Raw genomic sequence first — 14182 nt, forward strand, 5'->3', positions numbered from 1 at the left:
GGAAATGTACAAGATGAACCTAGTACATCTTTTCACTCCAGAAATCTAGGAATCTAAGATGACTACGATCATGGTAGTAATCCAACTTGAAGAGAATCCAACTAACCAAAGCTAAGAGTATAAATATTAATAAGATATTAACTGTAATGAATTGAAATATATTAAACATGTATATGTTATATGAAATATACTTGGAAGGTATACAAATATATTAAATGTTTATAATGATACTTTAAGAAAACAACACCTCACTCATCATCTTCGGAGGGCACTAAAGAATCAACTTGATTTGAAACCCGGGTCATGTAATAGAGGAATCAAGCATTTATCCACATGAATGATGATAGGGAAGTTTCTCTTCACAGAGTATCCCAGCTACTAAATGAAGAAATGATAGTATTACAGTGTTATAGTCTTGCAAACCTTAATTAATTAACGGATCTTGGCAATTGTGATGGTTAATTTTATGTGCCAACTTGGTTAGGCTCTAGAACCCAGCTATTGAATTAAACACTAATCTAGGTGTTGCTGTGAAGGTATTTTGTAGATGTGGGGAAGACCTACAGCCAGTTGATTTTAAGTAAAGGAGATTACCCTCAAAAACCTAGGTGGACCTTGTCTCACCAGTTGAAAGGCTTTAAAACAAAACTGAGTTTTCCCTGAGGAAGGAAATTCTACCTCAAAACTGCAATATTAATTCCTGCCTGAGAGTTTCCAGCCAGTCTGACCCCATAATCCCATAAGCCAGTTCCTTGAAATCCCTCTCTCTCTCTGTATATATATATATATATATACACACACACACACACACACACACACACACACGTATATATGTGTGTGTGTGTGTGTGTATGTGTGTGTATATATTTCCGGACAGATACAGCAATGTTTATCAAAGGCAGTTCTTGCCAAAACAAACAAACGTGACGCTGACCAAGATTTTAGATCTATCAATTTAGAAAAAAATATAGAGCACAAAGGAACATATTAAATGGCATCACAGGGATGCAATCAGCAATAACAGATTGTGGAGTTTCGACTTGTGACAAATAATCTTGTTCTTTCAACCAATAAATTGTTATAAATAAATAGAGAGATGGGAGGGATAATATATAGATTAACAGAGACGAGACATGGCAAACAGTTGCAATGTATGGACTTCATTTGGATAAACTGTTAAAAAAAAAAAAAAAAAGAAGATCCTTTATGAGACCATCATGGAAATCTGAGCACTGACTGGATCTTTGGTAACGTTAAGGGATCACAATTAATGTTTTAAGGTGTAACAGTGGGTTTTGTTTTGAAAATAGTGGTTTGTGTTTTTAAAAGAATTCTTATCTTTAAAGAGACGTACTGAAATATTTATGGATAAAATGATAAAATGTTTGCGATTTGCTTCAATACAACGGGTGTGAGAGGGTGACGGTGGTGGTGAGAGTAGAGATGAAAGAAGGTCAGCCGTGAGCTGCTAACTGTCACAGCTCAGGGGCTGGGACGCTGGATTTTATTATCCACCACCTTCTACCTTTGGATACGCTGGGCACTCTCCACGGTTAAAAACTACCAAACTGAGCTCCAGCTTACAGAGAGAAGGAAGGGAAGAGAGAGAGGTACTCTCCGTCTCTTTAAAGTCACTTCTTGGAAGTCATACAATTCTGCTTACATCCCACTGGTCAGAACGTAGTCACGTGGCCACAGCGAGCTGTAAAAGGAAGTGATAAAATATCTTCCATTCTGGGCATCACGTACCCAGCTGAAAAATCAGGGGTCCTTTTACTAGAAAGGCGAGGGAACAGACGCTGTGAGAAAACTTTAGCAGTCCTGCCACACTGGCTAAGGCAAAATATCTATTTAAACATGTGAACATGTCTTTCCCTCCCTCCATGTCTGATAACATAATACAGGACCTATTTAATAATGGTCCAGCAGAATTTGAGCAAAAGGTATCAGAGTATGACAGATTTTGGGTCGTTATGTCACAACTCTTTAAAAACAGACAATAAGGGCTTCCCTGGTGGCACAGTGGTTGAGAGTCCGCCTGCCGATGCAGGGGACACGAGTTCGTGCCCCGGTCCGGGAGGATCCCACATGCCGCGGAGTCGCTGGGCCCGTGAGCCATGGCCGCTGAGCCTGCACGTCCGGAGCCTGTGCTCCGCAACGGGAGAGGCCACAACAGTGAGAGGCCCGCGTACCGCAAAAAACAAAAACAAAAACAAAACAGGCAATAAGTCGTTGCTCTCCTAAAATATAAAATCAAGATGAAAACTTATCAGTTAACTATAGGTCAAATACTACTACAATAACCCACATTGTAACGATAGTCTCTGTTATAATAGAGAATTTTTCCAAGCCCAATAGAAAAATTTGAATAATCAGTACAGTAGAATCTATATTGATGGTAAATAGTGGCAAAGCCACAACATCCCCCTCCATTAATGTGGGCCACAGACTCTTCCAGGGACCCTGTCACATGATAAATTCATCCATTCATCAGACCTTTCCGAGCACTTAATATATGTAAGTAGATTTAAAGAATGATCTACTAAGCGTTCCTCTGGACTCTGCCCGCATGTACTACTGCCTCTTTCAATGATGCAACATCAACAACCCAGCTCATTAAGGACATGATACAACCACTTAATACAGCACCTGGAACGGAGTAGGCATCAAAAAGCTTTAGCTTTCACTGGACTATTCTTTTAAGATCAGCACTACTCAGCATTTTAAACATACTGCTTTTTTAAAAAATTAAGAATGTATTATATTTTATTTATTGATTGATTGGCCACACCACACAACATGCAGGATCTTAGTTCCCCAATCAGGGATCGAACCCATGCCCTGTGCTTTGGAAGCTCAGAGTCTTAACCACTGGACTGCCAGGGAAGTCCGTTAAGCATATTGCTTTTAAAAGCAGAATCCTTAGCCAAAATGTGTTTTGTTTTGTTTTGCTTTGCAGTACGCGGGCCTCTCACTGTTGTGGCCTCTCCCGTTGCGGAGCACAGGCTCCAGACGCGCCGGCTCAGCAGCCATGGCTCACGGACCCAGCCGCTCCGCGGAATGCGGGATCCTCCCGGACCGGACTGGGGCACGAACCCGTGTCCCCTGCATCGGCAGGCGGACTCTCAACCACTGCGCCACCAGGGAAGCCCCCAAAATGTTTTAAATGTAATAAAAGGTGGCTTCAACAGAAATCTGGTTAGATCTATCTTTAGTTTTGAAAGTACTAAGAAGGTAAGAGGTACCTGTTAACAGAGACTGAACACACTGAAGTAACACTAGCATGTTAATGAAAAGTTGCTGAGGTTAATATAGGAACTTTCATTAAGAACCTATAGTATCAAGAAAATCTTTAATTTCTTAGTGATGGAGAATAAAATTGTTCAGTGAAATGAAAAACAACTATTTAAAACCTCTGTTTTTAAAAACAGCCTGGGCTGGGAATTCCCTGGCAGTCCAGTGGTTAGGACTCTGGGCTCTCACTGCCTGAGGCCCCGGGGAAGATCGCACAAGGCTCGGAGTGCAGCCTAAGTAAATAAACAAACAGAGAGAGAAAAAAATAAAAACAGCCTCGGTCATTGCAGTAAAAATTCATTCTTATGGAAGAATTCCTGGAATTAGAATTGTCCATACTCCCACATCCACAAGCCAAAATCTAAAGATGAGGAAGGAGCTAAGTGAAAGTCATTGGAAATTTAGTAAGGTAAGCATAGGTTTTCAGTCAGGTCTATACATCTGTATAAAAAGAATATCTTACTGCTGTCTGAATTCCAATTTTACTTGAAAATTAAGGACTGGTTCAACAGAAATCACTGACTTACAGACCAGTAAGAGACCTAATCTTCTAATTTTTGAATTAAACAACTGAGGTTTGGGAGGGTTAAATGCTTTACCTCTAATGTGTATATAACAAGGAACAAAAAAAATAACTATTAATTTTATCAAATTCTTGCTCTTTATTTTTTTAGGAGGGAGGACAGATGGACAAAGGAAAGCAATTTAAAAAGTATTAAGACTAAGCTCTAGCAAAATTAAAAATAAGAAGCATGCAAAATACTAGGGAAAGTAACTGCTAAAACTGTATGCAAAGTTCTTATCTGGACACAAGTATTTCCCATTTCCCAAAATTCATAAGCAGTTAATTAGCCCATTTGTGTTTAAATATTCAACTCACCGGAAGAGTTACTTAAGCATTCTCTAAGTTAAGAACACACTAGCCTGTGATTTAAGAAATGAAGAAATAGGGACTGCCCTGGGGGTGCAGTGGTTAAGAATCCACCTGCCAATGCAGGGGACATGGGTTCGATCCCTGGTCTGGGAAGATCCCACATGCCGCGGAGCAACTAAGCCCATGCACCACAACTACTGAGCCTGTGCTCTAGAGCCCGCGAGCCACAACTACTGAAGCCCGCGCGCCTAGAGCCCGTGCTCCGCAACAAGAGAAACCACTGCAATGAGAAGCCCGCGCACCACAACGAAGAGTAGCCCCTGCTCACCACAACTAGAGAAAGCCCGCGCGCAGCAACGAAGACCCAAAGCAGCCAAATTAAAAAAAAAAAAAAAAGAAATGAAGAAATAAAGAATCAATAGCTTCTACAATATATCCACACCCACCTATACACCCTAAAGCCCTCTGCTCCTTCCCCATGCCTGTCACCCAATCCTGGATGGAAAAAACCCACTTATTTTCTTGTTAACCTTTCTGTGCCTCAGTCTCCCTACCTAGGGAATAATAATCTCTGCCTTACAGAGTTATTGTGGAGTTTAAAGGGAATTTAAGAAAAGCACCTAGCTAAATGCCCAGTACACTGCTCTAATCTCAAAGAAGAATCTTCAGTTCAGACCACAGTAAGGTATTTTTATACACAGAAACAAACGACAGCTGCTATTATTATCATAGTCATCATGACTGTTATTGTTATAGGACAAGAGTCAACTAATACCTGGGGTCCAGGAGGTACTGGTTGACTCAGTGCTGCTTCTTTCCCTGTCAGGGTAAATATGCAGCCCTAGATCTCTCCTGTTCTTACTCATACTGTCCCATTCTTGCCTTACAGTTTCCATTCCTTCCTCTCCTTGAATAATATTAAATTTTTTTCCAAGATGTCTATTATTTTTAGTTTTCCCATTTGCTGCATTCACCAAGTCTCCTTCCTTGTGGTTCCATTTCCTTATATGATTTGTAATCTTTGACTGCGAGCTCACCTTTAGAGAGATTGCTATCTACAGGAGTCCAGTGTTCCCTGAGCTGTCGAAACTGTGCTATACATCTCTCTGTATACTTCCCATTGGTCTCTGCCTGGCCCTGGGTTTCAGAGGTGTCAGGCCAGTTAATATGCCAATTTCTTAGACTGTGGTCCCTGAGTCATATAGTAAAGTGAATTCAGACCTCAGACTTGAGCTGGTGTGGGGTATGATGCTCTAATGTCTAGCAGCTGACTCTTTCCTACCATAGTTCAAGTGAATGGCAAGCTTCCTTACAGTCTCCCTAGGCCAATGAGGGGTATTTTTCTAGTTATCATCACTTTGTCAAGGTACTTGTGTCAGGTTGTATTTTCCAAAGAAGGATGCACCAATACATATCATCTCTGCAAGTTCTTCCTTCAATGTCACATTGACACTCTTCCAATCAAGAGGTGAGGTCTGTGTTCCTTTCTCTGAAACTAACTTCCTTAGTCAATAAAATGCAGTAGAATTGACACTGTGATGTTCAAGGCTAGGTCATAAAAGATGATACGATTTCCACTAGCTAGCTCTCTCAGGACACTCACCTTTGAAACCCGGCCACAATTTTGTGAGGAAGCTAAGTGATAGGAAGGGGCCACCGTAGAAAGGGTCCATCTGACATCCACAGCTGAGGTCTCAGTCCACAGCCAGGATCAGCCACCAGACACAGGAGTGAGTGAGCAGGTGACTCCAGCCCCGAGCCTTCAAATCTTCCATCTGAGGCCCCAGATATGGTGAAACAGAGCCAAGCTGTCCCTGCCGTTCACTGTCCAAATTCCTGCACTGTCCCACAGAATCCATGAGGACAATAAAGGGTTGTTTTGCACCACTAAGTTTTGGAGAAGTTTGTGATGCATCCATGGCAACTGGAACAGTACTCCTTTGTGACTCCCAGCTCTCAGCAGATGCTCAACGCTGCCTTCCTGTGTGAGCATTCCCTCATTTCTGCCACCTGGGGGTTTCCTCCTCTTGGTTCCTAGCTCAGCCACATGGCCATAAATTATCTTAATATACTTTACCCCGCATTTGAAATATATGGAAGCAGTATGGAATTTCTTCATGTCGCCTTCCTCTGCCACACTGACCAGAAGTTCCCAGAATAGCTCTTCAAACGATGACATAAAGAACTGAAGAATTTAATTTCTCTTGTATGTAAAGATACTTAAAAATCAATAGGAAAGTGGACCCCAAGATAATGTGTTTATTAAAGAACAGATAACTCATTACAGAAAAAAAGGTCAATAAAAGTTTGCCCTCACTAATACTCAAAAAAAAAGCAAAATAATACAATGAGCTACAACTTTTGCCCTGAAAATAGCAAAACTTTTTTTCTCTACTACTGGACAGTGTAAGATGGTGTTCAAGGAAACAGCTACTCTCATAAGGTTTCAGTGGAAGTATTAGTATATTTCCAGAGAGCAACCTAGCAATACATATGTCCTTATAATTTTATATACTTTTGACTCAGCAATTTCACTTCCAGGAGTTTATCCTAAAGGAACAATCAATGATACATCCAAATATTTACCTTCAAGGATGTCAAATCCTACATTTTCTATAATAGAAAAGCAAAAAAGCTGAAAATAGCCCAACATCAAAGAGCAGATGGTAAGATTATCTTTATTTGTAGCTTTGATTAAACCAAAATAATCATCAAGTGAACATAAAGAAAGGCAAGTTGTAGATTCATTGAGAAAGCTAGTTATTTATATATTTGCAATGCCAGTCATTGTGCTAGGAGGTGAAATACAAAAATGATTAGGATGCAAAAGCGTACAGTCTACTGGGGGAACAAAGTAACCAAACAATTACACTTCACTATGATACATATTGATGATAAGTCTGTGTTTAGATTTTGTGGGACAACAGGGCCTTTGCTGACCTAACCAGACTGGGGAAGAAGGAGAGTTTTGCTGTTGTTTATGGGCAAGGGTTGTTCAAGCCAAGTCCCACGGGTTTTGATAAATAGAAATGGACTGTGGCAGAGAAGACTGGATGCCCAAAATTCTGGTGGCTCCGGAGAATACAGTTGTTCCTAGAAAGTGGTTACCTCCTTGTGGTTGGAATGGGGGTGAATGCAACGTGTGACACTTTGTGCAAGAAACTTCAGAAGCAGGTCTGCTTTTTTTTTTTTTTCTTCTTTTTTTGAGGTCACGCAGCTTGTGGGATTTTAGTTCCCCGACCAGGGACTGAACCCAGGCCCTACGACAGTGAGAGTCAGGATGCTAACAACTGGACCGCCAGGAAATTCCCCCAGGCCTGCTTTCTCCATACTTCCTCCTTCCCATCCTGCTGGCCGCAGTTAGCCGAGAGTGAAGCTAATGAATGGCAGAGTCTGGGTCCTACTATCAATGGGAAGAAAGCTGCCTGCTGACCAGGAACACCTGCCTTGGAACTGTTATGTGAGCAAGAACTAAAGTTCTGTATCCTAAATCACTAAAATGTTGGGGACTGTTTGTCGTTATAGCTATCAATACCCTAATACATGCAATTTTTTATTCCCAAGGGTGAATATATTAGCTCACTTACTCAAATATATTCACTAAGCATATACTATCTGCAAGTCTATGTGCCATGTGCATGACAAATACAAAGGCGAACTAGAGATTCTGCCTTCACAGATTTTCCAGTCCAAAAGGAAGAACTGTAGCCACTCATACAACTATATTATAAGGCAAAGTGTCACATTACAGCCTTAGGGGAGCTAGATGGACAGATATACAGTATCTCACATCTGAGGAATTCAAAGGAGGGAGATATAACTTTCACAAGGGGGTTCAAAAAAGACTCGGAAGAAACTAGAAAATGACATTTAGATAGAAATGTGGGTAGAGACCCTGCTGGAAAAGGTAAAGATGTGAAAGTTGCCCTGGAGAGTGGAGGAGGGGTTCAGCACTGAGGCAGGACCACAGACACATTTGAACGCCAGCCAAAGTGGCTTGTACTTTCTTTTTTAGCAATGAGAAGGCATGAGGGTTTTCGAACAGAGGTGTGGCATATTCACAGTCATGCTTTAGGAAGATTAAGATGGCAGAGACTGGAGCCAGGTTAAGAGACTACATATAATAGTTCAGAGTGCTTAAATTAGAGTAGTAGAGAGAATTTGACAACACTGACAATTGATTGAATATTGGAGGTTCAGGAAAGGAAAAAAAGAGTCAAAGAGGACTGAGGCTGTGAACTAGGGTGACCAAAAGAATTATGGAACCATGAATTAAATTCAGAGAAAGTGCGAGTCTGGGGGCAGAGGGCAACAAGCAGCTCAGTTTTAGATAAAATTAGCCTAGGACATTCAGGTGGAGATATATAACCTGGATCTAAGCTATAGGAATATTGAAGACGATAGGTTTGGTTGGGAGATGAAGCTTTTAAGAGTTATCGATTTACTGGTGAGAATTAAGGCCAGAGATTGGATAAAGTTGGCAAAGGAGATTTTCCAGGGAGAAGAAAACTAGATTCCCTTAAAATATATGCAAGCCAGGAAGATAAAGAAAAGGCAGAAAAGTGACAGGAAAGGCAAATGATCCAGAGGAACCAGAATCGTAGGAAGAACCGGACCATGTCCAATTCTACAGGAGTTAGTAGAGAAAGGAACCACATATTAATAATACTGTAACACCAAACGCGTGATCTCATTTAATCCTCAAACAACCCAATGAAACACAATGCCCAGTCAATTACTGACCAGGAATTCAGATCCGACAAAGAACATAAGCATTGCAATTAAATGAACCAGGATTCTAATCTTGGCTCTGCACTTCAATAGCTGCATAACCATGGGGTCATGAAGAAAATAATAGTGCCTCTGACTCTCATAGGGTTAGTGAGGATTAAATTTTAAAATGCATGCAGGATTTTGTGGCTTTGAAAATTACCACAAAAATTAAAAATGCTACTTTTGAAGTTAAAAAATAAAATAAATAAATAAAATGCATGCAGGGGCTTCCCTGGTGGTGCAGTGGTTAAGAATCCGCCTGCCAATGCAGGGGACACAGGTTCGAGCCCTGGTCCAGGAAGATCCCACATGCCGCGGAGCAACTAAGCCCGTGCACCACAACTACTGAGCCTGCGCTCTAGAGCCCGCGAGCCACAACTACTGAAGCCCACGCGCCTAGAGCCTGTGCTCCACAACAAGAGACGCCACCATTATGAGAAGCCCGCGCACCGCAACGAAGAGTAGCCCCCGCTCGCCGCAACTAGAGAAAGCCTGACGCAGCAACAAAGACACAACACAGCCAAAAATAAATAAATTAAATAAATTTATAAAAGAAAAATAAAAGTAAAATGCATGCAAAATGTTCAGCACAGTGCTGGGCATGTAATAAACACTCAATTAGTGGGAGATATTGATTTGTTTTCTAGATGATAATAAATACTGGTTTTTTTCACCACAGCCTGTTGATGGACATGTTTGTTAATCAGTAAAGACTTTTTGGAAGGCAAGATCCCACCAAAAGTTTTTAACGTACATACATCTGACCCAGCAATTCTGCTTCAAGGAATTCACTTTATAGAACTGTTCCCATGTGTAAGAATGCTCACTGTTGCATTGTTTGTAATAAGGAAAAATTGGAACCGATCTTCAGGAGAAATGGTTACATAAATTATGATACATCTATACCATATAATCATACATCTATGTGACACATCTATGAAATATTCAACGAAGACCTAAGTAAACTGCTGTGAAAGGTATTCTCCACATCTTAAGTAAAAAAAGCAATTTCTCAAAAGAAACCATATATTCCACTGATGACCAAAAACAAATGAAAAGAGAATAAATACTAAATTAACTGTAAGAAGTGTTAGAAAGTAAAGAAAGGACTAGAAACTAAAGAGGGCTTTCACCTCTTAAGTCTATATACTCCTGCACCCGAGCCGCCCGGAGCCTCCCCGTCAGGTCCTCAGCCCCGGCCTCCCCGCCAGCTCCCCTCCAAGAGCATCACAAGGATCCTTGGGGCGACCCGTGTGCGTTACTAGAATAAATGCCCTTCTTGGGAGGGGGCCCAGCCAGCTGACTTCAGGGACCCACCTCCCTTTCAAGCCTGACCCGGCAACCCTCCGTCCCCTCCACCCCCGGCACGCCCCTGGCCGGGGTTCCCCGGGACCGGTCGCAGTCACTGTCCCCGCAGCTCCGCCGTGGAGGGGAGGGGCTTCTTCTCCGGCTTGGCCCGCAGCGGCGGCGCCCAGGTCTGGGGCGGGGGCACCGGGCAGCGCGGGAGCCATTGGCGGCCCGGAGCTGAGCCGAACCACCGACCCAGACCTGCAGAACCGCTGGGCTGACTGCGGCGGCGGGGCGGGGCGGGCGGCCGCGCGCTCGCTCGGGCGCCGCTCTCGGGACGATCATGCTCGGCGGGCTGCAGCCCGACGACGCTCGGGAGCGCGGCGCACCCCCGCCCCGCCCCGCCCCGCCCGGCGAGAGGCTGCTGCGGCCGCCACCCCGCCAGCCCGATGCGCGCCCGTTGCTACGCGCCCGAAGCTTCCAGGATGCCTTCCGGGCGGTCACCCGGCGCCGTCCCGCAGGACTCCGGGCGGCAAGTCAGGTTGCCGCGCCAGGATGGTGCCTGGGCGTTGGGGAGACCGCTAGGACTCACTGAACTACTGTAGGGGGCCGCCGCAGTCGGAGTCACGGCTGCAGGGGGTGGGGTGGCAGAAAGCTGCGGAAACGAGCCTCAGTCGTGACACCAGGTCAGTGCGGCACGAAAGTGGCGCCACCCACTGTAGACAGGGTGGGTAGTGGGCAGTTGGACAAGGTTGGTGAGGTTCGGTTCTCTGGGTTGCATTTTTAAGATTCAAACTAACCAGGCTCTCCAGAGTACTGCTGAGAGTGGACCAGCAGTACCTGACTAGAGCAATCTTCGGCAAGAGACGTAGCCTTCCCGAGTTCCCTCATCGTGCGCTCCCGGATTCCGCGTTCTACGCCTCCACTGTCGAGGTTCTTTGGTGAAAGTCTCGGCGCACGTATCCTCCCTAGCTGGGAAGCCTAGCGGCCTAAGACAGTAGTGGCTTAGCCTATGTATATATACTCTTGCCAAGTTGTTCCAAACCCTGTCTTCATTTCTTGACCCCTCCACTAGGGCTGCAAACTTGGGCTGTGGTTTCGGATCCCACAGAACTCCTGAAACTGCTCTCAGCACACCACTTTTGTTTTCATTAAGTTTGATACTAACATTTCCTAGCTCCTCTGGTTAAGAAAACCAACTCACATTAGACCTGGAACCTAATCACTTAGTTGTGTGACCCTGGGAGACGGGAAAGTTAGCCCCTCGTCTAAAAAATGGGGACAGTGGTATACTTCCCTAATAGAATAGGCTGCACATTAAAAAATCACATGGTTCCTTAAAAAACTACAAATAGAACTACGATATGACTCAGCAATCCCACTACTGGGCATATACCCTGAGAAAACCATAATTCAAAAAGAGTCAAGTACCAAAATGTTCATTGCAGCTCTATTTACAATAGCCCGGAGATGGAAACAACCTAAGTGTCCATCATCGGATGAACGGATAAAGAAGATGTGGCACATATATACAATGGAATATTACTCAGCCATAAAAAGAAACGAAATTGAGCTATTTGTAATGAGGTGGATAGACCTAGAGTCTGTCATACAGAGTGAAGTAAGTCAGAAAGAGAGAGACAAATACCGTATGCTAACACATATATATGCAATTTAAGAAAAAAAAATGTCATGAAGAACCTAGGGGTAAAACAGGAATAAAGACACAGACCTACTCGAGAATGGACTTGAGGATATGGGGACGGGGAAGGGTGAGCTGTGACAAAGCGAGAGGAAGGCATGGACATATATACACTACCAAATGTAAGGTAGATAGCTAGTGGGAAGCGGCCGCATAGCACAGGGAGATCAGCTCGATGCATTGTGACTGCCTGGAGGGGTCGGATAGGGAGGGTGGGAGGGAGGGAGACGCAAGCGGGAAGAGATATGGGAACATATGTATATATATAACTGATTCATTTTGTTGTGAAGCAGAAACTAACACACCATTGTAAAGCAATTATACTCCAATAAAGATGTTAAAAAAAAAAATCACATGGAGACTTTAAAGGGAAAAAGCCTGGGCCCATCCCCAAACCAATTAAGAATTCAGTTCTGGAGTTGCACTCACAGTGGAGAACCACCCACCCAGGATAAGGTGGATTAAGTGTACACTAGCCCTCAATATATGACCAAATGTTTATTAAATCGGTCTGTTTTGAGTTTGCTGTCCCCTCCTCTTGGCTACCACACCCCTCACTGACACTTACCCAACTCTCTGCCTTGGCTCATGCTGTTTTACCAACAGGTGCCCAAATTCGACCTCCTCTGTGAAACTTCCTAATCCTCACAGCAGGAACCATCTCCTATATTCCTCTAACATATTTTCACATACTATTACCCCTACACGACAAAACTCATTTTCCCAAGTCCTCCTGAGTAAAACAATATCTATCTAATCTCCATAAGCTTCCACTCCTCCTCTCACCATTCCCCACCCAAACACCCAAGGACTAAAATGTGCTAACACTGGAGATGCAAAATTTTAAATGGCTATTGTCCATAAAAGGCTTGATTCACTCAATCAAAAAAGCAAAGGACCTGCAATGCACTAGGCATTGTTCTCTAACTGCTGGAATAGAGGAGGCTAAGACTCAAACCTGATACTCAAATCTTGAGTGGCTGGGAAAAGTAACAGATAACAAGTTAATGGAAAAATGATTTCTGATAGTAAAAGATACTATAAAAAAACAAAAAACAAGGTTACATGAAGAGATGTCAGAGATCTTTATCCAGAATGAAAAAGCCAAGTACACAGACCTCCTCAGGGCTGAGTGTTCCAGACACAAGATTTCAAGCGCCAAGACCGTACATTAGAAGCTTTTCATTTTTGAGGAACAAGAAAAAATATAGCTGAGAGCCATAAATTAGAGATCAAAGAACAGCCCTCTCAAATATCTCCCTGCCCTAATTTCTAGAACCTGTGAATATGCTACCTTATGTAGACTTTGCAGATGTACTTATATTCAGTATTAAGGAATTTGAGAGGGGGAATTATCCTGGATTATCTGGGTGGCCCAACATAATCACAAAAGTCCATAAAAGAGGGAGGCAGGAGGATCAGAGCCAGAGATGATGGAAGGATGGAAACAGAGGTTACACTTTGAAGATGGAGAAGAGGCCACAAGCCAAGAATTGTAAGCAGCTTCTAGAAACTGGAAACTGCAAGGAAACGGATTCTCCCCTAAAGGCTTCGGAAGGCAGGAAGGCCTGATGACACCTTGATTTAGCACAGTGAAACTGATTTTGAACTTCTGACCTTCAAAGCTGTTAAGAAACTTGTGTTTTAAGTCACCTAAGTTTGTGGTAATTTGTGACAGCAGTGATAGAAAACAAATACTTAGTGCCTACTATAAGTTATGCCAAGTACTGGGTAGGATGAATAAAAGCCCACCTTAAAAAGTTAACTGCTGAAGAGAAGGGAGCACTTGAATGAGGCACGTGTATGTTTCGGCTAGTTTGATACCAAATCTGTAAAGGAAAACAGCGGGAACAGAAAGTTGTCAATCTTCCCCTGCAGGTGGTCCCCAATGACACTTCAAGAATCTGCCCCATCCTAGACATCCTCGTGTAGCACTTATATTTGTGTTAAGTCTATCTTGCCCATTAACACAAGAAAGCAGAGGCTATTTTCCTTTGTACACCCCTGCTAAGTGCTCAAGTTACACAGCAGACAGCATTTACTAAGCACTTTGGGCCAGGCACTGCCCTAAGCATTTTCCATGACCTGACATATTTAATCTTCACTAAAATCCTATGAAAGTTAGGTACTATTATTTCCCCCATTTTGCTGGTAAGGAACCAGAGATGAAGTAATTTAATGGCTCAAACTATTAAGTGGAAGCTGGATATGAATTCATGCAGTTTGGCTCCAGAGCCAGCATTCTTAATCCA

At 43.1% G+C, this 14182-nt stretch overlaps 1 protein-coding gene across 1 annotated transcript in view; it reads right to left on the reverse strand.

The window, feature by feature from the left end:
* C17H8orf89 (chromosome 17 C8orf89 homolog) overlaps nucleotides 1-13755 on the reverse strand; it is a 78234-nt gene extending 64479 nt beyond the window's left edge. The window contains exon 1 of the mRNA XM_060287475.1: nucleotides 13683-13755. The gene's annotated coding sequence lies outside the window, so the exon portion shown is untranslated. The remainder of the gene's footprint in view (nucleotides 1-13682) is intronic.
* Between the last annotated feature and the right edge of the window lie 427 nt (nucleotides 13756-14182).

This window comes from Globicephala melas, chromosome 17, assembly GCF_963455315.2.
Source record: "Globicephala melas chromosome 17, mGloMel1.2, whole genome shotgun sequence".
NCBI classification, from domain to species: domain Eukaryota; kingdom Metazoa; phylum Chordata; class Mammalia; order Artiodactyla; family Delphinidae; genus Globicephala; species Globicephala melas.